Here is a 26,014-nt window from a genome sequence, read left to right as displayed (position 1 = left end):
GAAAAGACTAACAAGAAGCTTTCTCTAATTTCTTAGTGTTCAAGGCTTATAGTGTATGTATTGCAAATAGTCTTTCAAGTTTATCCCTTTCTTTAAAAAATCTTCCTTACCAATAAGCTCTCAGACAATCTGAAGTAAACATAAAGGGAATTGGGCTGGTATTGTATTTCTGGCACACTGATTTATGGCTCCTTTTTTTTATCATAATTTGGGCAGCTTCCTGAAACATTTACACTGACTCTTAAGATATAGAAATTGTGTTGGGGCAAATAAGGGTAAATTAGATAACTACGGTGAAGATGCTTTGAAACTTAGTTGAAATACATCAAAAATACTCAGAAGTGGTGAATGATACATTCTCAAAAAAAAAAAATTGCAGACAGAGTGATTTCTTTCTTGTGGTAGTGCCAGATATTCATGAGACTGGAAGGTTTAGCCCATCTGATCAAGGAACTGAAAATCAGCCAACAGATATTTATGAAAGGTATCATCTTCAATGCATTATTGAAACCTTTAGAAATTCTAAAACAAACAAAAAAACCATAACAGAACAAAAAAGAGCAACAATAATAGTTGTCGTGTTAAGTACTCTCAGTACATTAATTAATTAATTTTATTTTTTTTTAAAGATTTTATTTATTTATTTGACAGAGACACAGCGAGAGAGAGAACACAAGCAGGGGGAGTGGGAGAGGGAGAAGCAGGCTTCCCACTGAACAGGGAGCCCGATGTGGGGCTCGATCCCAGGACCCTGGGACCAGGACCTGAGCCGAAGGCAGACGCTTAACGACTGAGCCACCCAGGCGCCCCAGTACATTATTTAATTTAAAATTAAGTCACTGCCCAAGATCACAGAAGTGGAAGAGTCAGGGTTGGACTTACAATCCATAGCTGTTTGATTCTAGCGAGGATGTATTTCCACTAAGTAAAGTACCTCTTGAGGAGTGTGTGTGCAGTCTTGTGATATGCCATGACTCCCTTGATCATTCTTCAGAATGATAGAAACTGCATTTCTTGCTGTCTGCCAAATGTAGAGCTGTGTGGTGCTGCTCTAAGCCAGACCCACAACACTCTTCATACCATTGACATGCCTGGAATCGCATAGAGAGAGCAATAGTATTGCATTGTTCACCTCAGCTACTTATTGAGCAAATCGATTAGATATATATTAATTTTTTTTAATGTGTATCCTGGGTCTTAGGCACATTTGGAAAGGTTGGAAGTATTAATTCAGAAAAACAAAGTTGTTGACTTAGAGCAAACTCATTTTTCTTAGCTAGATTTTCAAACGGTGATCTCTGATGGTGTAGCTATGTTGTATGGAAAAACATGGATGAAGAACCCGGAAAAAAATACAAAATTTAAGTAGGTTACAGAAGACCCTAAGAAACAGGTGTTTGGGTGATATTATATAACTGAAAGTATGTCTTGGCTCCTATCTTATTGGTATGCCTGTGTTTGAGAAAGAAGGAAAGGAAAGGGGGGAGAGAGGGAAGAGAAGGAAAGGGAAGGAGAGAAGTAATTACTGCAAATAATAAACAGATCTACATTTCCACAGTTCCTTATCCTATCAAAATATTTTCACATATATAATTTCCTTTTGTCCTTAAAAATAATATGTGAATTAACAAACATGAGTACTGTTATCCTTGGAAGTAGATGGGAAAGATAAAAAGTCATGGATTTGGGAGTTATATAGGTCTTGCTTTGAATCCAGACTCTATCACTTAGTAATTTGGGTCTTTGGATAATTTATTTAAGCCTCTTGGATTTTACATTTTTCATTTGTAAAATGTGGAATACAAATCCCTACCATATAGGTTTATAGCGAGAATAAAATGAGATAAAGAAAGCAAAGTGTCAGATAATACAGCAGGTGGTCAATAAATGCTAGTTCTCTTACTTATCCAGTGTCACCCAGCTGCGGTGGAACTGATTATACTTTAGGACTTTGCTGCTCCTAAGCCGGCAAGTAGAAAGATGTTAAACTAAGAAGAATCCTTCATTCATAGACTATAGAGCATTCAAACAAGAAAAGATATTTCCCAACTCACAATGAAGACTTGACATTTTGACAAGAGTGAGTACAAGACGCAGTTAAGGCACAAATGTATTTTTTAAGACTTTATTTATTTATTTATTTAGAGAGCTCAAGTGTGGGGTGGGGCAGAGGGAGAGGGAGAGAGAATCTCAAGCAGACTCGGTGCTCAGAGTGGAGCCTGACCCCGGGCTCGATCTCACAACTCAGAGATCATGACCTGAGCCAAAATCAAAAGTCAGACACTTAACTGACTGAGCCACCCAGGCGCCCCTGAATGTATTTTTTAAATAACTTCACCCATATTCGTTAGTAGCTACTGGTTACCTCTCCCCTCTCAACATTTATGTTTTAGTTTTCATTGTTTTTGAAAGTTCTCATTGGGCAGGGAGGTGCTCACCAGAAGTTTCTTTGCAGGCTGAAGCCTAAGAACAGGCCACTTCTACCTGGTATCAGAGCACTTCAGTTCATGTGAGGAATTGCTTCAAGCTGACAAAGGAAGGTAGTACTAAGAAGAACCAAAAATATTTTAAAATTCTTTTTTATCATTTATATTGAAAGATGAGAGAAGTTAAAAAAAAGAAACAAAGAAAACAACTCAAACAAACACTGACCAAGATACTGAAATGCTTTTATTTTCCCAAGGGTTGTTTTCTACACAGAGAAGCACTTCATGAAACCATAAGTACCTTTTGGGGTGTGATTCAGAAAAAAGTGGTAGCCTCAACTCTTCACCGTGAATCTCCACGCTCTTCCCAGAGACATCAAGGACACACACCTGACTATCTGTGTGAGAGATATTAAAACTGTCCAGGGACCGAGAATTGGTGTTCACTGACCCAGTCCTGGAAGAACAGGCTTTGTTCTCGGACACAAAGGCGCCTCACCAGCCTCTCAGGTACAAGATCCCAAATGTATTTGATTGTGATCCACTTAGTTCACTCGCCAGTGATGAAGAGACTTGAGGAGGAGCAAATTTTAAAAAAAGGAAATAAGGCTAAATAGCAATTATCCAGAAATGAGATGATAAATTATAAGGTAAGATATGGTAAAACTGATAAAAGGTAAAATGTTAGCAGGAAGTCTGTGATCTTTTTCATCATAATAACAGCTACAATTGAAGAGTATGTCTGTTCAAGATTTCAAACTGTTCTGTGGTTGGTGTCCTTGTCATGAATAAAGGAGCCATGCAAATAGCTAAGCAATGATTGGTACTCTGAGGTTTTAGCAGAAGGCTGTATGGGAACTTAAACTCTAGTCATGTGTTAATTCAGGTTTTCGAAAAGCAAATTTTAACAGCACATAACAACTTACTTGATAGTTACTAATAGTCAGCCCTGCACTGTATGGAAAAATTAAAACCTATGGAATTGAACTGTCTGTAAGAATTATTAAAGAATTCCCATTTTAAAAATCAGATAATTTATCAGGAGAATCTTAGCAATCCCCTAGTGGGCCACAGATCATACTCAATAATATTAACCATAACAGTATTAGCATTGACTATGTGCATTAGCATGGTTTGTATAATAAGATACGTTTCATGTCTCTATGTTTTATTTAAGTACAGTATGTGCATATTTCAAGACTACAGACCTAACGATAGCAATATGTCTTTAGCAGTAAAGAGCAATAGACTGTCTAATTAACATACACGTCTTTGTACTTCTGTTGCTAAGGTCAGTCATTTGTTTAATTCAAGGTAGATGTTTTCTTCATACATACACACTCCATTTGGGAAAAAACAGTCTTAAAAAATACCCCGCAATACAGAACATCCAAGAATTAGTACAAAACAAGCTGTAGACATTTGTGAAGAAGTGATATACTGAGGTAAGTTAATATCTTTGGAAAAGAATGTTTAGGAAAAGAGCACAGTAGCTTTAGGAAACACTCAAAAGAGAGGAGAAGCTGGAAAATCAGGGAATTTGGGGGTAAGAGGAAAGACAAAACAGTGGAAATTTTCCTCATCATGCTTCCAAGAAGCTAAAAGCAATGAAAATATCACTTTTGAAATTAAATGGTTAAGGAGTAGGAATTCAAGGTGAGGAATAGGGAGGGCAAAGTGCAGATTGCTGGTGGTTAAGGGTAGAAGGATGGTCAGACTGCAGACAACAGCATTCATTAGAAAAGCTCGAGTGAGTGTGGATGAGATGAAGAATGGCATATTTTTTTGAGCTTTATTGATGCTGTCCCCCACACACACACTGAACTTGAGTCTAAATCCATTTGCACTTAATGAAGCAATACTTTATTATTTTAGAAAAGCCTTTCTAAGCTTGTCTGATCATAAGATTCACTGGACAGGTATTAAAAATATAGATTCCCAGGCTACCCCTCAATGTAGTGAATTGAAACCTCCAATGATAGGCCTTGGAAATGTGTATTTTTATAAAAGAAGCGTAGGTAATTCTCATGACTGGATAAGTTTGAGAAATACTATATTAATCCATGAAGTGATATCAAAAGGTTGCCTTTTCTGCTATTTAATTAAGAATTTGTTTAGGAGTAGGGGGGCGGAGCAAGATGGCGGAGGAGTAGGAGACCTGGATTTCGTCTCCTCTCAGGAATTCAGCTGGATAGGGATCAAACCATTCTGAACACCTACAAACTCAACAGGAGATCGAAGAAAAGAAGAGCAACAACTCTCTCTTCAGAAAAGCGACCACTTTCTGGAAGGTCTTTTCTGATTTGTTTAGAGTATATTTTCTGGGGACGTTGTTACTCTGCTAGCATTTTGTTCTCTCATTAATCTATTCTCCTCTGCACAAAATGACAAGACGGAAAAAATCACCTCAACAAAAAGAACAAGAGGTAGTACCGACTGCCAGGGACCTACTCAATACGGACATTAGTACGATGTCAGATCTAGAGTTCAGAATCATCACTTTAAAGATACTAGCTGGGCTTGAAAAAAATATGGAAGTTATTAGAGAAACCCTTTCTGGAGAAGTAAAAGAACTAAAATCCAACCAAGTAGAAATCAAAAAGGCTATTAATGAGGTGCAATCAAAAATGGGGGCGCTAACTGCTAGAATAAATGAGGCAGAAGAGAGAATCAGTGATATAGAAGACCAAATGATGGAAAATAAAGAAGCTGAGAAAAAGAGAGATAAACAACTACTGGATCACAAGGGCAGAATTCAAGAGATAAGCGATACCGTAAGACGAAACAACATTAGAATAATTGGGATCCCAGAAGAAGAAGAAAGAGAGAGAGGGGCAGAAGGTATAATGGAGCAAATTATAGCAGAGAACTTCCCTAATTTGGGGAAGGAAACAGGCAGCAAAATCCAGGAAGCACAGAGAACCCCTCTCAAAATCAATAAAAATGGGTCAACATCCCGACATCTAATAGTAAAACTTACGAGTCTCATAGACAAAGAGAAAATCCTGAAAGCAGCTCAGGAGAAGAGATATGTAACCTACAATGGTAGAAACATTAGATTGGCAACAGACCCATCCACAGAGACCTGGCAGGCCAGAAAGGACTGGCAGGATATATTCAGAGCACTAAATGAGAAAAATATGCAGCCAAGAATACTATATCCAGCTAGGCTGTCATTGAAAATTGAAGGAGAGATAAAAAGCTTCCAGGACAAACAAAAACTAAAGGAATTTGCAAACACAAAACCAGCCCTACAAGAAATCTTGAAAGGGGTCCTCTAAGCAAAGAGAGAGCCTAAAAGCAACATAGACCAGAAAGGAACACAGACAATATACGGTAACAGTCACCTTACAGGCAATACAATGGCACTAAATTCCTATCTTTCAATAGTTACCCTGAATGTAAATGGGCTCAATGCCCCAATCAAAAGACACAGGCTATCAGACTGGATTAAAAAACAAGACCCATCAATATGCTGTCTGCAAGAGACTCATTTTAGAACCAAAGACACCCCCAGATTGAAAGTGAGGGGTTGGAAAACCATTTACCATGCTAATGGACACCAAAAGAAAGCTGGGGTGGCAATCCTTATATCAGACAAATTAGATTTTAAACCAAAGACTGTAATAAGAGATGAGGAAGGACATTATATCCTACTTAAAGGATCTATCCAACAAGAAGATCTAACATTTGTAAATATCTATGCCCCTAACATGGGAGCAACCAATTATATAAGGCAATTAATAACAAAAGCAAAGAAACACATCGACAACAATACAATAATAGTGGGGGACTTTAACACCCCCCTCACTGAAATGGACAGATCGTCTAAGCAAAGGATCAACAAGGAAATAAAGACTTTAAATGACACACTGGGCCAAATGGACGTCACAGACATATTCAGAACATTCCACCCCAAAGCAACGGAATACACATTCTTCTCTAGTGCCCATGGAACATTCTCCAGAATAGATCACATCCTAGGTCATAAATCAGGTCTCAACCGGTACCAAAATATTGGGATCATTCCTTGCCTATTTTCAGACCACAATGTTTTGAAACTAGAACTCAATCACAAGAGGAAAGTCGGAAAGAACTCAAATACATGGAGGCTAAAGAGCATCCTACTGAAGAATGAATGGGTCAGCCAGGAAATTAAAGAAGAATTAAAAAAATACATGGAAACCAATGAAAATGAAAACACAACTATTCAAAATCTTTGGGATGCAGCAAAGGCAGTCCTAAGAGGAAAGTATATAGCAATACAAGCCTTTCTCAAGAAACAAGAAAGGTCTCAAGTACACAACCTAACCCTACACCTAAAGGAGCTGCAGAAAGAACAGCAAATAAAGCCTAAACCCAGCAGGAGAACAGAAATAATAAAGATCAGAGCAGAAATCAATGAAATAGAAACTAAAAGAACAGTAGAACAGATCAACGAAACTAGGAGCTGGTTCTTTGAAAGAATTAACAAGATTGATAAACCCCTGGCCAGACTTATCAAAAAGAGAAGAGAAATGACCCAAATCAACAAAATCATGAATGAAAGAGGAGAGATCACAACCAACACCAAATAAATACAAACAATTCTAAGAACATATTATGAGCAACTCTATGCCAGCAAATTAGATAACCTGGAAGAAATGGATGCATTCCTAGAGATATATCAACTACCAAAACTGAACCAGGATGAAATAGAAAACCTGAACAGACCTCTAACCACTAAGGAAATTGAAGCAGTCATCAAAAATCTCCCAAAAAACAAAAGCCCAGGGCCAGATGGCTTCCCAGGGGAATTCTATCAAACATTTCAAGAAGAATTAATACCTATTCTTCTGAAACTGTTCCAAAAAATAGAAATGGAAGGAAAACTTCCAAACTCATTTTATGAGGCCAGCCTTACCTTGATCCCAAAACCAGACAAAGACCCCATCAAAAAGGAGAATTACAGACCAATATCCCTGATGAACATGGACGCAAAAATTCTCACCAAAATACTAGCCAATAGGATCCAACAGTACATTAAAAGGATTATTCACCATGACCAAGTGGGATTTATCCCTGGGCTGCAAGGTTGGTTCAACATCCGCAAATCAATCAATGTGATACAATACATTAACAAAAGAAAGAACAAGAATCATATGATCCTCTCAATAGATGCAGAAAAAGCATTTGACAAAGTACAGCATCCTTTCTTGATCAAAACTCTTCAGAGTATAGGGATCGAGGGTACATAATACCTCAATATCATAAAAGCCATCTATGAAAAACCTACAGCGAATATCATTCTCAATGGGGAAAAACTGAGAGCTTTCCCCCTAAGGTCAGGAACGCGGCAGGGATGTCCACTATCACCACTGCTATTCAACATAGTATTGGAAGTCCTAGCCACAGCAATCAGACAACAAAAAGAAATCAAAGGCATCCAAATTGGCAAAGAAGAAGTCAAACTCTCACTCTTTGCAGATGAGATGATACTTTATGTGGAAAACCCCAAAGACTCCACCCCAAAACTGCTAGAACTCATACAGGAATTCAGTCAAGTGGCAGGATATAAAATCAATGCACAGAAGTCAGCGGCATTCCTATACACCAACAACAAGACAGAAGAAAGAGAAATTAAGGAGTCGATCCCATTTACAATTGCACCCAAAACCATAAGATACCTAGGAATAAATCTAACCAAAGAGACAAAGGATCTGTACTTAGAAAACTATAAAATACTCATGAAAGAAATTGAGGAAGACACAAAGAAATGGAAAAACGTTCCATGCTCATGGATTGGAAGAACAAATATTGTGAAGATGTCAAAGCTACCTAGAGCAATCTACATATTCAATGCAATCCCCATCAAAATACCGTCCACTTTTTTCAAAGAAATGGAACAAATAATCCTAAAATTTGTATGGAACCAGAAAAGACCCCGCATAGCCAGAGGAATGTTGAAAAAGAAAAGCAAAGCCGGCGGCATCACAATTCCGGACTTCCAGCTCTATTACAAAGCTGTCATCATCAAGACAGCATGGTACTGGCACAAAAACAGACACATAGATCAATGGAACAGAATAGAGAGCCCAGAAATGGACCCTCAACTCTATGGTCAACTCATCTTTGACAAAGCAGGAAAGAATGTCCAATGGAACAAAGACAGTCTCTTCAACAAATGGTGTTGGGAAAATTGGATAGCCACATGCAGAAGAATGAAACTGGACCATTTCCTTACACCACACACAAAAATAGACTCCAAATGGTTGAAAGACCTCAATGTGAGACAGGAGTCCATCAAAATCCTAAAGGAGAACACAGGCAGCAACCTCTTTGACCTCAGCCGAAGCAACTTCTTCCTAGAAACATCACCAAAGGCAAGGGGAGCAAGGGCAAAAATGAACTATTGGGACTTGATCAAGATAAAAAGCTTTTGCAAAGCAAAGGAAACAGTCAACAAAACCAAAAGACAACAGACAGAATGGGAGAAGATATTTGCAAATGACATATCAGATAAAGGGCTAGGATCCAAAATCTATAAAGAACTCATCAAACTCAACACCCAAAGAAAAAAGAATCCAATCAAGAAATGGGCAGAAGACATGAACAGACATTTTTCCAAAGAAGACATCCAAATGGCCAACAGACAATGAAAAAGTGCTCAATATCGCTCGGCATCAGGGAAATCCAAATCAAAACCTCGATGAGATACCACCTCACACCAGTCAGTATGGCTAAAATTAACAAGTCAGGAAATGACAGATGTTGGCGGGGATGCGGAGAAAGGGGAACCCTCCTACACTGTTGGTGGGAATGCAAGCTGGTGCAGCCACTCTGGAAAACTGTATGGAGGTTCCTCAAAAAGTTGAAAATAGAGCTACCATATGATCCAGCAATTGCACTACTGGGTATTTACCCCAAAGATACAAAAGTAGGGATCCGAAGGGGTACGTGCACCCCGATGTTTATAGCAGCAATGTCCACAATAGCCAAAGTGTGGAAAGAGCCAAGATGTCCATCGACAGATGAATGGATAAAGAAGTGGTATATATATACAATGGAATATTACGCAGCCATCAAAAGGAATGAGATCTTGCCATTTGCAATGGCGTGGATGGAACTGGAGGGTATTATGTTGAGTGAAATAAGTCAAACAGAGAAAGACATGTATCATATGATCTCACTGATATGAGGAATTCTTAATCGCAGGAAACAAACTGAGGGTTGCTGGAGTGGGGGGTGGGGTGGGAGGGATGGGGTGACTGGGTGATAGACACTGGGGAGGGTATGTGCTCTGGTAAGCGCTGTGAATTGTGCAAGACTGTTGAATCTCAGATCTGTACCTCTGAAACAAATAATGCAATATATGTTAAGAAAAAAAAAAGAAGAAGTTAGCGGGAGGGGAAGAATGAAGTGGGGGAAATCGGAGGGGTAGACGAACCATGAGAGACGATGGACTCTGAAAAACAAACTGAGGGTTCTAGAGGGGAGGGGGGTGGGAGGATGGGTTAGCCTGGTGGTGGGTATTGAGGAGGGCACATTCTCCATGGAGTACTGGGTGTTATGCACAAACAATGAATCATGGAACACTTCATCTAAAACTAATGATGTAATGTATGGGGATTAACATAAGAATAAAAAAAAAAGAATTTGTTTAGGAGTATATAATTTGTTTAGAGTTTATATAGAAAGTATATAATTTGTTAAGAGTATATAATTTGTTTAAGAGTTATACAATTCTTGTGGGCATGGATTGGGCCTTATATGTTTTCTTGTATGCCACAGGACAATTATGTCATATTAAAATAAAGGTACATAATTAAAGCATGTTGATTAGTTAAGTTTCATCTCATAGAAGTCTCTATTATTTATCACATCAGTGCATCCATAATAGAGGTTTTTGAGCATATCTCTGTCACTGATTCCTTATAAATTCAGTACGATAAGAACTATGTTGCTTCCTGATGGCTTTAATATTCTATGTGAAAATCTTCATATGAGTTATGTAGTGGGATTGTGAGAGTGAACTAGAAGACGAACCCTCTCAAAGTCAGGTGCTGCATCTGTTTTTGCCAATGAGTCCATCCCTGCATCTGCTTCTGGGAGAAAAAAAAGCCGAATTTGGAAATGTATTTTTTCCATATTATCCAGATGCACTGACTATACTGACCAAATACCTGAGGCAATTATTTAGTCATGCACAGCCCTCCTTCCAGTGTTTTTGTGTGTCTATTCAGGTAAAGAAGGGTATTATTACTATTAGCACATCTTACCCTGCAGAAAATTAACAATACTCTGTGATCTCTTCTGTTTTCATTCACTCAGCACATATTTATTGAGAAACTATTATGCTCCAGGCATATTCCTAGGTATGAGAGATAGAACAGGGAAAAAAAGAGACAGAGTGCTTGTTCTCATAGAACTCACATTCTAGGTGGAGAGATAGACAGTAAACAAATAACCAAAGTAGTATGCAGCAGTATGCTGAAGGAACGAAAACAGGGTCCAGGGCAGAGTGAACAAAGAGGGCTCTTCTAGATGAGGCTGTCAGGGAAGACCTCTGTAAGCAGATACCTGACTGAGTGCAGTTTTGCAGCCCTGAGGAGCCCTGGGGGAAGAACAATCTGGCAGAATGGATAGAAGTACAACTGTTTTAGGCTGGGAGGGTGCTGGACCTGGAGAGGAGTGAGTTATGTGGAGTTAGGAGGGAGATGATTCCAGAAGGGAAATGGGGTGAGGAAGCAATATTAAGGGTTTAAAAATAATAGATAACGTTTATATTTCAGGGACTGTTTGAAGAATTTTATAGATGTTAACTTATTTAATATTTGCAACAACTCTATGAGTGTGTGCTACTGTTATCCTGATTTGAATGATGAGGTGCCAGAGAGTTCATTTCCTTGGTTAAGGTTATGTAGCTAAGTTGACACAGCCAGTAAATGTTACAATTGGGATTTGAACCTACAACTGCACCCCGATCTCTTCTATTGGCCTTCAAACAGATTTATTGTATTTGTCCTCCTTTCTCCATCCTACCTTTGTTAATAGAAAGGAAATAGACATAACAAATGTAAAGGAATAAGACATTTAGATATTGTTTACAAGATCTCATCCTCCTTATCAACGCTCACTCTTACTGGGAAACACTGGAAAGATCAAGGAAACTGGATTTTTGTGGTGTGTCCCAAGGTCAAGTTTCAGACTATGGAAATGTTATTTTCTTTCATTTTCCTTATGCATTACCACACTTACTTTCTATCTGATTATTGATCTGGAGTCCATGACCTAGGTGCTCTGCAGACAGAATTTATGTATTGATTTAGCCTGAGAGACACGTAGCTTCAGCACATTATTTCTGAGAGGGGTTATTATGGTCAACAGGGCATGTGGGCTTCACCTACAGCCATTTCTCTGATCCCTTTTGGAGATGATTTCATGCTCCTTGTCAGTCCAGTCCTGTCACTGCAGATGATAGCATTAAGAGAAACATCTACGGATGTAGCTGCAAGGAGCCTCTTATCCCATTATGTTCCCACAGTTTATATTTTCAGGGAAAAAACAATTTACTGAGAGATGGAGGGGGGTGGAATTTCTTACCAACTCAAATGTTTATAAAGAATCTCAAGTATCTCATGCTTCTTCTCAGAAGATGACTAGAATCTGCTCACTGGAATGAAAATATAGGAACATGACTGAGGGCAGGGTATTGGAAGGCATTGGTTGAAGAAGGATAGAGGTGTTGACAAAGATCACACATTCTTCTATGACACATCATACCTGGGAGACAGAGGAAATAATTTGAAAGGGTCAGGGGTGCCTGGGTGGCTCAATCAGTTAAGCATCGGACTCTTGATTTTGGCTCAGGTCATGATCTCAGGGTCCTGAGACTGAGCCCATGTCAGGTTCTGTGCTGGGTGTGGAGCCTTCTTAAGATTCTCTCCCTCTGCCCCTCCCCAACCCTTCTCTCTCCCTCTCCAAAAAAAAAAAAAAAAAAAAAAAAGGAAGGAAGGAAAAAAAGAAAGAAAGAGAGAAAGATCAAAAAAGTCTGAGAATACAAAACTTAGAATAAATGAGGAACATTTCTTTGTTCCTTGGTACCTATGTGTGGTGATAAAAGAAATGGAATGGGAATTGAGAGATTTGGCTTCTGGTCCTAATATTTTTCCTGACCAACTGTATGATCTTACACAAGTTGTTTAGTATGGGCTCACTATAGCTAGGACCATGGGCAAGGTACCTCATCTTTCTATGCCTTAGTTTTTTCATCTATAAAATGGCAGTAACAGTAGTATCTACCTCTGGGCGCCTGGGTAGCTCAGTCATCCTGCTTTCCTTGCATTCAGAGATGTTTTCTTTACTATTTCTAGTGGCTTTAATTATGTATTAGAATTTTAACCCTTAAAAACCTTAATTTTTCGTGAAAACAGAGAAGTAAACAATTACGAGCTGTCTTTATATTAGCGTCTGATTCTTGGTTTCAGCTCAGGGTCATAAGATTGAGCCTCACATCAGACTCTGTGCTCAGCGCAGTCTGCTTGAGATTCTCTCTCTCACTCTGCTCCTCCCCACCCCAGTAAATAAATAAATCTTAAAAAAAAATAGTATTTGCCTGAGAGAGTTGTAAGGATTAACTAGTTAATATATGTAAAGCCTTACCATAGAGTATAACAAAGAGTAAACATTCAATGTCTATTATTATTATTATTAATTTCATAAAGCCTCATTTTTTTCATATAGAGAATAAATTTCTAATTTTATAAATACATGGTTCTTGCACAATTTCTTTAAATTCTAAAGAGCTTCTTCATCTCAAGAACCTACTCTTTCCTCCCTGCTTCCAGCAACTGGTTAAGAAAAATATGAGTTTTCATTGCCTATAAAATAAAGTCCAAATTTTTAGACATGAATTTAAAAGGCTTTAAAAAATCCAAGACTGGGGGTGCCTGGGTGGCTCAGTTAGTTAAGCGTCTGCCTTTGGCTCAGGTCATGATCTCGGGGACCTGAGATTGAGCTGTGCATCAGGCTCCCTGCTCAGCGGGGAGTCTGGTTCTCCCTCTCTCTCTGCCCCTGGTGTTTCTCTCTCTCAAATAAATAAAATCCTTAAAAAGAAAGATCCAAGACTACCTAAACTTTACAACCTTATTTCCAGTCACCTCTGTTCACGCAGCCTGCACATCAGGTAGACGGAACTACCAGCTCTTTATCATATTGTGCTATGGGATATCCTAACACTTTAACTTCATTCCTACTGTCCCTCCTGCCTTTTCCTCAACTCAGCATCTCCACATATTTTCTATCCATCATTCAAGGCTCAATGCAAATACTAATTCTTTGGGGAAAACAGTTTTGTCTCTCCCACGTAGAAGTAATCTCTTCCTTTTTAAAACTTCCCAGTACTCATTTGTATCTTTTTCATGAAAATAGTTGTTTTCTACCTAACATTATGGTCAAGTTCATGTTATGACCTTCCACAGAAAGTCTTTGAAACCAGACAGGCTCAGTGACTGCTTGACCCACAGAATACATGGGAAGTGACCCATGACCCTGTGCCAGTTTTGGACTTAGACCTTAGGAGACTGGTAGCATCTTATTTCTTGAATATTTGCTCTGGAGAAGCCAACCACCATGTCAGAAGTTCTGTTCTGTGGCTACTGGGTGGGGAAAGACATATAGGCACTCCTGTAGACAGCCCTGCCTACGCCTTGCTATACAGCCATCCCAGATGGCTCCAGATATGAGGACACTCCAGCCCACCCACCAACCGAATACCACTGAGGGGCCTCAGAGCAAAGAGTCACCTAGCTGAGACCTATCTGAATTCCTGACCAGAAAAATTGTAAAATATAAGAAAATGGTTCTTGTTTTAAGGCACTATATTTTGGGGTAGTTTGTTACGCAGTCATGAATAACTAACACTAGTCTCCTGGGCCATGAGTTCTTTAATGTCAGAAATTCTGTCATATCCACTTTTTGTATTTCTGCAGCAACCACCACTAGACCAGGTAATCATATAGGGTGGGATTCTTTTCCAGAAGTGTTCACAGATTCCCCAATGTGTTTTCCTAAGTCAGGGGTGTTCAACCTTGGCTGTACATTAGAAACAAATTTTAAAATCCAGAAGTAGGAGCCAGGCACATGTGACATATAGTTAGAGTTATTCCTTCTGTAGGGGAAGAAAATTTTTCCTTCCTTTCTAGGTTCTTTGGCTGGCCTAATAATTAAATTGACATAAGACAGATTAACAAGAGAAAAACAAATTAAATAGCATAAATACAGGAGCCCTATAAAGACATGTGCTTCAAAGATAGTCAAATGGTTGAGGCTTTTATTTCATCCTTAGCTAAGGAGAAGGGGAAAGAGCTCCTGGCTTCAAAGGGAAGGAAGACAATTCACAGGAACACGGAAAGAGCAAATGTTTGGTAAACCAATGGTTGCCATGCCAAGCAGAGAAGTCTCTCTTTCTTTTGTTTTTGGGGTTTTTTTTGTTTGTTTGTTTTGTTTTGTTTCGGAGAAGTCTTTCTGATGTAAAAAAAAAAATGTTATCTTTAGTAATAGCTCTCTTCCTGGTATGGGTTCCCTATCTAAATTCTTTTAGGCAGTTAGGAGGAAGGTTAAAAGCTCTTCTTGAGTTTTGGGGTCTTGATTGTCTTTGGTTTAAAATAATCCATGTGCCAAAATGGCACGTTCTTGGGTGGCCTACCTTGAACCCCACTGGTTCCCTCCTCTGGAACTTCCCTGGAACTTTCACATATTAAAAGCTGAGCTGATACATTCCTCCATAATTTCTTGAGTTGATCTCTTAGTCTTGAAAATAGGTCAGTTCAACTAAATAGTTTTGCCTCATTTAAGGAAGCAGTGATGCAGCTGGGCTCCCAAAGTTGGCCCTGTCTTCTGTAAGAAATCAGCTATTTAATAAGCTATTTCTATGGAAACAAAAGAAAAATGATGGTTAGTGATTGAAGCAAATTACCAACCAGTTTCTGAATCCTAAAGGTAGCCAGTTGAGAAGATTTCTAGATGTCAGACACCAAGCATCTTCAGATGGAGTGAGGGCAGGCAGTGGCAATCTGAGAGATTTTCCTGTTTGCAATTTGATTATCTCTGGTGATCTTTCTGAGTGGGCCACAAACCAACAGGCATGGAGATTGTCTAGAAAGGCGCTGTTGTGGTGATTTTTCTGAAGTTTATATCAAATTGTCTGACTTTAGCTTGCATGGCTTTGGGAAGGGGCAGTTTTAGTTCTCAATGATTCCACGTCAGAAGGGTGAGACAAATATTGGAAATGTTAGTTTGGAGAGTTGAACCAAATATTGGAGGAAACTGGGAGAATTCAGTATCTAGTTCAGTTTATAGGTGGAAAACAAACCCCAAAGGCAATTAACAGAACTAGAATCTAATCTCCACAAATGAGTATTACAATTTCTACTGAAACATAATTTACTCTTTACCATCACCCTCATTTCTATCAAAGTTAACTGAAGTAAGACTAATTTGTTTGCAAATTATATCTAGTTTCAATAAACCTGGCTTGTTTATTTATGTAAGTGCAGCAAGAATAGCATTTGACTATATAGAATTTTTAATCTGCTGGAACTTTTTATAAGGAATCTCAGATTGAACTTTTAAAAGCCTTTTGAGGCCAGGAAGCCAAGCCAAGAACTTGCCCTTAGACTTCACCTGCAGTACTTATAGACTTGGGTTAATTCCTCTCTTCTCAAGGTCTCCAAAATATCTGGAGGTTCCTATACCTGCCAGGAAGTTACCTTCCTTCCTCACCTTGTGAGGCTGCTGGGAACCCTTTAAGCAAGGTACCAGGCTGATTTTGCCAAGGAGCTTTATTGGCTGCATAAAGTCAATCTCAGTTCCTTAAAGCTGTTGGTCATCTCTGAGTCTATTCATGTCTCTGTCAAATACACCAGTCTAGTCAAAGCCTTGATAATATAGCCAATGTTTCCAATTGTGTCCTGTTACAAGAACAGATTTTTTAGTGAACATTTGCAAGTGACCAGATTGCCATGAAATAAGAATACTTACCAAGAGTTTCTGAATTCTGGAGGGATCAGGTAATGAGAAAAAGATAAATGTCTCACTTTTATTCACAAAGATATATTCTACCAATTTTCTCTAAGTTACAGGTAGCTTAAGAGAAAAGGAGAAAAGGTTTCCTTAATCTGGAAAAAACCAAAACATTAAAAAAATCAGTATTTTTTTTAAAAAGTCATAAAACTTATAATTATCTTCCTTACTTCATTCAATCCTATGTATTTGTTCTGCTTGAATCCAATTTTTCCAATCGCTCTAGAAATTCCTACTCAGTTCAGATTTTTTTTAACTTAAAGTTATCAGAAACCTGTATTCTAGAATACTTTCCATGATCTTCTTGAAGATGAAGCCATTTTGTAAATCCTTTGCAAAAGCATCAGGGTAATTAATAACTGTATGTAAATGACAAAAGACTTAAAAATGGCCATGATTAAAGATCTGATGAGAGTTCATTGCAATGCAATTAACAAGAAAGTTTACTTATTTCTGTGACACATAACATTTTAAGATAACTGGAATTATGACTAACAACATTATTACCAGGATATATTACATTTCAAGGAATTTCACAGAACACTTATATACTTATACAATAAAGCATGAAGAAGGCTTAGTATTACTTCTCATTTGCCAGTCCTTCCCTTATAATATGTCAAATAAACATAATTAGTTTAACACCTCCTGTTTTATAAAGAAAGAGAAAAATAGCTTTGAGGTTATTACAGGGATACTCTGGAAAATCCCAAAATTAGTTCAAGGTCAAAGACTATTTAGAATTTGATTTTTGAGAAGTTTGTCAAAAATATCAAAAAGGCCTTAAAACATTCAAATAAGATTGTAGGTCACTATAAGACAATACTTTTTCATTTAACCATTGTGACAATTACAGACTTTGTAGGCAAATACAGAAAGTTAAATAGTTGTAACACACACACACACACCTCTTAGCTCTTTTATTTTTTTATTATTTTTTTTAAAGATTTTATTTATTTATTTGAGAGAGAGAGAGTGAGAGAGCACAAGAGGGGGGAGCGGGAGAGGGAGAAGCAGACTCCCCACTGAGCAGGGAGCCCGATGCGGGACTCGATCCCAGGACTCCAGGATCATGACCTGAGCCGAAGGCAGTCGCTTAACCAACTGAGCCACCCAGGCGCCCTCTTAGCTCTTTTAATAGAGAAGACTCAGCTTTTTTAAATAATCAAGACCTGATAAAGACAAAGGAAATTATTTTGACAAGACCTAAAATCTTTGTTTTCTAGGCAGATTACTTTAAAGCATATGTTTAATAATTAATGCTTTAGTATTTTATCTTACTTGGAAATGATCTAGATATTTAATGACTTCTCATCATTTAATTTAACTTAGCAAAATTATAAGGGTGATCGTTACCAAAGAAATTGGGGAAACTATTTTTTAACTAGACATATTATAAAGAAAAGCCTTTTATAATCTTTTATCAAGAGCAGATAGTTTAAGAAAAACTTTTTCCTTTTAACTAAGAAAAAAACAAATTCTAATTTTGCATGTTTATTTTTGATATTAAAATTCATTTAATTTAATAAATTTATTCTAATCATAACCAGCTTGACTACATATTAAAATGCCTTCCCAAAGAATCTTTTCCCACAAACCTTCTATGACTTTCTTTTTTATGTTCAGATTTTGTCCTATGTTTTCCCTCTTTTCCATTTTGAAATAATTAGCCTTTCTTTAGGACAAAATTACTTTCCTTTCCCCTAAGAAAAATGCATTTCCATTCCCCATACCTTCTTTTACTGAAAACACACATCCTGCTTTCCTTGCATTCAGAGATGTTTTCCTTATTATTTCTTGTGGCTTTAATTATACATTAGAATTTTAACCCTTAAAAACGTTAATCTTTAGTGAAAACAAAGAAGTAAACAATTATGAGCTGTCTTTTATATTAGCATTCTGTGGCTTGGCAAATTTATAATTTTTTTTTTTAAATTTCTAGAAACTTGTTTTCTCAAAGCAAATTTTTCAATATGGCACAGGACATGTTTACCAATGGACCAAATATCTTTGGTTCCTCTGTAAAAGGAAGTGTATGTTTAATAATTAATGCTTTAGTATTTTATCTTATTTGGAAATGATCTAGATACTTAATGACGTCCCATCATTTAATTTAACGTAGCAAAATTATAAGGGCGGAAGTTACCAAAGAAATTTGGGAAACTATTTTTTAAGTAGACATACTGTAAAACGATCACTGAAAAATTCACCTAAAAATTCTTATCCCACTTATGTGCATTTAATTCACTTGTTTTTAACAATCATATTTAGATTACTCATGAAAATTGCATGAGACATGAAAGCAGTTAGCTCGCCATCATCTTAAGTTATTTTTCTTGCTGACGAATTTTGTAAGAGAGATAACATGAGCTTATTTGACTTTCAGTAAGCCTAGGTAGAATAAAATTATTATACTTAATGCTGATAACTCTAAAGACATGCCTGTTTTAATTAAACCAACAAACTTATACTAGCTTTTATTAACCAAAAATATCCTGGATTGTGTGAACTTGAGAAACATGGAGTTAGTTTCTCTGATATTTGTGAGACTTAGAAATACTTAATTGATAAGTACTTGTTTTTAAGCCCATTAAATAGAGCTCTTTTACAAATTTATTTTGGCACTACCATCTGGAGGTAGAAAAATACCATATCAGTAATGTACATATATAGACATACATAAACACACAGATAGACACAAAGATCTCAGAGTTTTCATTCCAAAACTTTCAACATAGATCAGGTGCAATACAAAACTTGCTAGTTTATAAATAACTGTGTTTGGAAGACGGAGAAACTTAAGGTGAACTGCTTAAAAACTTTTTGCTAATATTTGTGGAGAAGACGTTTAAGATTTGTATTTGTCCTTGACGAGCAATCTTGAAGAGGCTGGGTTCTAGAGTTTGGGTGGAGAGTCTTGTTAGCTGTTGGTGTTTTAAAAGATCTCCTTCCCTTTTTAACAGTTTGAGACCTTGTTTTAGTTACCTCCTGGGGGTTTACATTTCAAAGACATGGCAAGATTTATATCTTTAGTGGACATAGAAAAGTGTAGGTTTTCTCCTAGGAGTTTTGGGTATACTTCTCTATTATCTGAAGTCTAAAGTAATTACTATTGAAATGTTTTCCTTCTTTTGGTTAAGTGCAGGACAGTTGTACTTTCAGTGTCCTGGTTTTTTACAATATCTGCAGATGTCTAGAGGCAAGTAGGAAAGGCCCTGAATAGACTTTGAGTTGCTGTCCAGTTACGCTTTTGTTTCTCTAAAGATTTAAGTTGCAAATCAAGAATTTTTAATTTTCTCTCTCTCTCTTTCTCTCCCATCCCCCATATTCTTACAAGCTATTCTCAGAGTTGAGGAGCTATTTCTGTTATAGCTCTCATTGAACTACATTATTTTGAATTTGCCTCTTTCTAAAAGGGAGAAAATATCCTACTAAGGCAGAAATTCAGATTCCTGTGCTCTGGACCTTCTGGGTTTAGTGCAGTATGCCTTAGAAAAAGTTGTATAAAGCATTCAGCAAAGGCCTTTGGATGCTCTCCTTCTTTCTCAGTGCGTAATTCAACCTTATACCAATCCACTTTGAGGGGAAAGCCTCTCATACAGCTCCCATCAAGTCTTGAATATCGGCCTCCAGCTGAACCATTTCCTGATCATTTGCCGGAGGGGCTGTGAGAATATCTGGCCATCTGTTTTTTTCTGGGAGGGGTGTGTCTTCTAGGGGGCCATCTAGCTTATGTGAAAACTACGGCAAAATCTTGGGAGGGAAGAACACCTCTAGCCAAAGGAGGTCTCTGTGAATGAGGTTGTGGATGGCCATTGATCTTTCTAATTCCTCTCTAAATTTGGTAGGATCTTCTAGAAGTGGAAGTAAAAGGGCTTTATAACTTTAAAAGATCTGCTTTGCCCAGGAGACATGAATTCTCTGTGGTAGGGTCCAGGATATACCCACAAAAGATAGTGCATATGAAAGCCTGCAGCTGGTGGGGCCTGATTACAGAGTCCTGGAAAGTAGTAGGAGTTATAAGGGACAGTAAAGGGAGCCGTACTGCTTGTCCCAGGTGCTTCTGTTAAATTCGCTTCCTGACATTCAGCATTTATATAAGTAACCTATATAACCCAGGCCTAGAAGTCAGGCCAGAGGGCTTCCTGTAAATCTTGCAGGGAAGTGGAAGTTAAAACAGGTAACTGGGTATTTAAGGGATTTTTCTGAAGAAGTTGGAGTTGTTTTAAAAGCTAAGGGAATTTGTTGAGGAGTTGAAGCTGGGTTTTGGGAAAGGGAATTTATGTTGAATGTGAACTTTAATTTTTGTTCTAATTTTTGTTCCTTAATCTTGTTAAGGGAGTCCCTAAGGCTAGACATAATACTTCTTTGTTTTTTTTTCGTTTGTTTTTTAAAGATTTTATTTATTTATTTGGGAGAGAGAGAATGAGAGAGAGAGAACACATGAGAGGGGATAGGGTCAGAGGACGAAGCAGACTCCCTTCCGAGCAGGGAGCCTGATGCGGGACTCGATCCAGGGACTTCAGGATCATGACCTGAGCCGAAGGCAGTCGCTTAACCAACTGAGCCACCTAGGCGCCCCATAATACTTCTTTGTATCCACCTTTAATTTGGTCTTTCCATAGATACCAATAAGATAATGGCTTAGGATGAGAGCTCTCTAAAACAATTTTTTTTTTCAAATACAGAATTTTTTTTTTCCACTTTGTCTTGGAATCCCAGTCTACCTGACTGGTTACCAGGTGCACACGACAGTGTGTGCACCTTCTGGATGGCAGAAGCCAGAGAGGCTATTCTTATTGCTTATAAAGCCAAGCTCTCAAGACATAGAACGAGATGAATGGAATACCTCATCCATTTTTTAAATAGGGGACTACAGCAGAGTTTGTCTAAACAGACAAACTGGTGAGAACCATGAACTCACCAGGCTGTGAGGCCGGCTCAAATGACAGGCTTGTAGAACCTATGCCTCTGTTCCACCATGTCATAGGACATGGTCCTCATGACAAATGACACACAAGAAAACAAAGACAAAAGAAAACAATGACCATCTCTTGGAGGAACAGAGTCAATAGAAATCAAGAGTACTTATAACAAACCTTTACCAAAGTTGCTATACTCAAGGAACTCGTTCACACAAGTATCTTCTCCTGTTAATTTAAATGTAGAAAAAGAAAAGAATTCTCAACCGTTTTTGCTTCTAACAGCCCCTACAGGCAAAGATTCAGGAGACTGATATAAGAATTCTTACCTTCTGCTGGTGGTTGTCAGAGGTCCCAGGACCTCTCCCTACAGCAGCCTGGGTCTGAGTAGTATCCATCCAGTGAAGAGCCCCATGTTGGGCACCAAAACTACAGGGAAAGAAAACTTTCTCCTTTTTCCCTTCTAGGTTCTTGGCTGGCTTAATAATTAAACTGACATAAAAACAGATTAACAGGAGGGGCGCCTGGGTGGCTCAGTTGGTTAGGCGACTGCCTTTGGCTCAGGTCATGATCCTGGAGTCCCGGGATCGAGTCCCGCATCGGGCTCACTGCTCGGCAGGGAGTCTGCTTCTCCCTCTGACCCTCCCCCTCTCATGCTCTCTCCCTCTCTCATTCTCTCTCTCAAATAAATAAATAAAATCTTTAAAAATAAATAAATAAATAAATAAATAAATAAATAAATAAATAAATAAAAACAGATTAACAGGAGAAAAACAAATTTAATCAGTACATATGGGAGTACCACAAAAGACGTTAGAGGCTGAAAGACAGTCAGACATTTGAGGCTTATATGCCATCCTGAGCTAAGAAGGGAGGAGAGGTCTGAGGCTTCAATGGGAAGGAAGACAATTCACAGGAAGATGGGAGAGCAAATATTTGGTAAACAATGTTTGCCATGTCACATGGAAAAGTCTTTCTTATGTAAAAAAAAAAAAGTTATCTTGGTAATTGTTCTATTCGTGGTACAGACTCCCTATCCGAATTCTTTTAGACAGTTAAGCAAGAGGTAAAAAGTTCTTCTTGAGTCTTAATCATCTTTAACTCAAAATAACCCACGTACCAAGGTGTCACATTCTGCCATGGCTTGCCCTGAACCCTATCACTTTATAAAATGGAAAAGAGTAGCATGAAATGAAAAAGCAAATTCTTCCTTAATTTATGTTTGAGAGATAAATGAGGAGATGGATCAAACATTTCAATTTGATATCACGGATTTATGGAGTATTTCTTTTAAATTAGTAATCAGTGAAGAATCTGATTTTTTCTTTTTTTTTAAGATTTTATTTGAGAGAGAGAATACAAGGAGAAGGAGAGGGAGAAGCAGACTCCCCACTGAGCAGGGAGCCCGACATGGGGCTCGATCCCAGGACCCTGGGGTCATGACCTGAGCCAAAGGCAGACACCTAACCGACTGAGCCACCCAGGCGCCCCAAGAATCAGATTTTTCCCTGACCTGTGGCTTCCCTCCTTACAGGGGGAGATGGGAACTGCATTTAAATCTGATAGATATAAATCCATCATTGGTAGGTATTTATGGACTACCTATTATGCATTTGACCCCATTCTGAGTGGAAATGGAGGCTAGAGGAAATGTATAAGATACTGATCCTGTCCTCAAGGTGCTTATAATTATGTCCTATAAATTACACCAAGGAAATAGAGCCAGCATACATAACTCAGTACTTGTTAGAATATGTTGTTTTTCTAACTTGTGTGATGCAAAGTATTGAGGGACTTCCAAGGAAGGGAGATAAATGAAAGACAATGGTAGAAGAAGGAAAGAATTAAGTGTGATTTGGCCAAGGAAAGGGAATGCCGGGCAAAGAGAAAAACATATGTGAAACCACAGAGACAAAATAAGCTCGGGGTGTTTGTTTGAGGGCAGCATAGACGAGCCGGGAATGTGGCCATGCTGGGGGGGAAGGGAGAAATGAGGGTGAGTAGGTTTCATGGGAGAAAACTGTGAAAGAGATCGCTTAAAATCCTTCAGGTCTTTTCCAAAACTCTATTCTGTGATTTGGAGTAGCACATAACCATTTGATCCCTGGTTATTTAAACAGAAGTAACCCTTTGCACAGGCAAACCAGTCCTATCTTAGCATAGTTCTTCGATTTCCTTTGTTCAATCATTAACCTGACCTTTTGCCCCAAAGAGGTGACTCTCTCACACAGGCACCACTCGTGCCTGAGCCTGAGCAGGGGACAGATACAGAAAGCAATTGTCCCATCTGGGCAGTTGGTCATCAGTCATCAGTCTAGCCTCTAGCAGAATATCTAAATGTAGTGCCAGGAAACAGCTTTTTCAAGGCTCTGGGATCTCGAACACCAGGATGATAACCTAGGATCCAGGATGGAGCAGGAGGAAAGGATTCCTATCCTTATGAAATCTCCCACATGCTAAGAAAAGAATTGGGAAGTCTGTTCCATCTTTATTTTTTTATTATTATTATGTTATGTTAATCACCATACATTACATCATTAGTTTTTGATGTAGTGTTCCATGATTCATTTTTTGCGTATAACACCCAGTGCTCCATTCAGTACGTGCCCTCTTTAAATACCCATCACTGGGCTAATCCATCCCCCCACCCCCCTCCCCTCTAGAACCCTCAGTTTGTTTCTCAGAGTCCATAGTCTCTCATGGCGCGTCTCCCCCTCCGATTTCCCCCCTTCATTTTTCCCTTCCTATTATCTTCTTTTTTTTTTTAACATACAATGTATTATTTGTTTCAGGGGTACAAGTCTGTGATTCAACAGTCTTACACAATTCACAGCGCTCACCATAGCACATACCCTCCCCAATGTCTATCACCCAGCCACCCCATCTCTCCCACCCCCCTCCACTCCAGCAACACTCAGTTTGTTTCCTGAGATTAAGAATTCTTCATATCAGTGAGATCATATGATACATGTCTTTCTCTGATTGACTTATTTCGCTCAGCATGATACCCTCCAGTTCCATCCACGTCGTTGCAAATGGCAAGATTTCATTCCTTTTGATGTCTGTTCCATCTTTAAATGCATGTACCTCAAACTGCACTTTTCTCTGGCTTTTTCTTTGACTGAAGAGCAGTTGGGCTTTCTACATCAATTGTCCAACTGCTGCCAATACGTCCAGTATAAGTCAATATCATACCTGTAAGTAGACCTATGTGTACTTAGCTATGTTTACGTATGCTAACAGCCCTGTGTTTGTTTAAGATAGAGCAATGAGCAAAACAGACAGGAGCTCTACCCTTGTGGAGCTAATGTTCTATCAGAAGAATAAGACATTTAGCAATGAGCTATTTACTTGTAAATTTGATAAGTTCTTTAAAGAAATCTAGAATATGAGGGCAGTTTGCCGAAATGAAGACAGTGCTCTGGGCACAACAACCCAGGAATCTTAGTCCATACCAAAGCTAATTTATAAATATAAATAAATGGGTGTTCTGATTTCATGGCTCAATCTTACAACCATGTTTATGAACTGGTCCTTGAAAGAGGGAACAGCTCACGGTGCAGATGCAATTGGAGGTAATAGTAGTATAAGCCCTCCTCTAGGGCTTCTTGGGAAGCTACCTTCCCTGGGACCAACCTCTTCAAGTGCAACAGAATAATCAGGCCTTTCCCTCAATGTCTATACTTAGGAAGGAGGAAAGAGAGTTAATGTGCTTTCAAAAAACTACTGCCAACAAAAGTTAAAACAAGAAAGTATTTCTGGTCAAATAAATTAATTTTAACATTCAGGTAACCAACATCTACTTTTCTATCAATATTTTGGTTGACTTTGGCTGAATCACTTCAAAATATTGATCCTCTGAAGAAGGTGGTGACTGAATAACTCAAGGATTAAGGAGAGATGAATTTTTTTTCTTTTTATTAAAATCCAATGATCTCTCTTTATAAAGCCATACGTCTCATATAAAGAAGTTGGAGGAGTTGATTCTTTGCCTATGAAATTTGATAAAATGACCAGAAAGGATTCATCTTTCAAGCTGTAGTTTTGAATGTTGCCTATGAACGTCATTACTAAACATTGAAATGTTACCCCTTCCTTTATAGCAAAGTGCTGTCTCTTTCCAGAGATGATACAACCATTTGAAGAAGGGTTTCATTTGTTGCTAAAGTATAATTTTAGCTGACTTTAGCTAAAGGTTGGTTGAAAGACTTAGCATTACAAAACATAGGTTTTTTAAAGGTTTAGAGACAATTTATAGAAGACAGTGCAAATCCTACAAGTATATATTATAATTGGCTGCTGCCAAGAGGCAAGCCTCTTTGACTTGGGTCACATTAACTATAATTTGGAGACAAAATTAACTTTTGGATTGGTCTATGTGATCTTTGGGCTTCCTCCTCTCCACTCAATCCACTCATCCATATACTGGACTTTATTTCCTTATGTTTCCTGTGGCTGCAGGAACAAATTATCACAAATTAAGAGGATTAAAACAACAGAAATTTATTCTCTCACAGCCCTAAAAACCAGAAGTCTGAAATCAAGGTGTCAGCCGGCCCACACTCCCTCTGGAGGCTCTAGGAGAGACCCTATTCCTTGCCTCTT

Source organism: Neomonachus schauinslandi, chromosome 8, assembly GCF_002201575.2.
Source record: "Neomonachus schauinslandi chromosome 8, ASM220157v2, whole genome shotgun sequence".
Lineage (NCBI taxonomy): Eukaryota > Metazoa > Chordata > Mammalia > Carnivora > Phocidae > Neomonachus > Neomonachus schauinslandi.
This window is presented reverse-complemented; position numbering follows the sequence as displayed.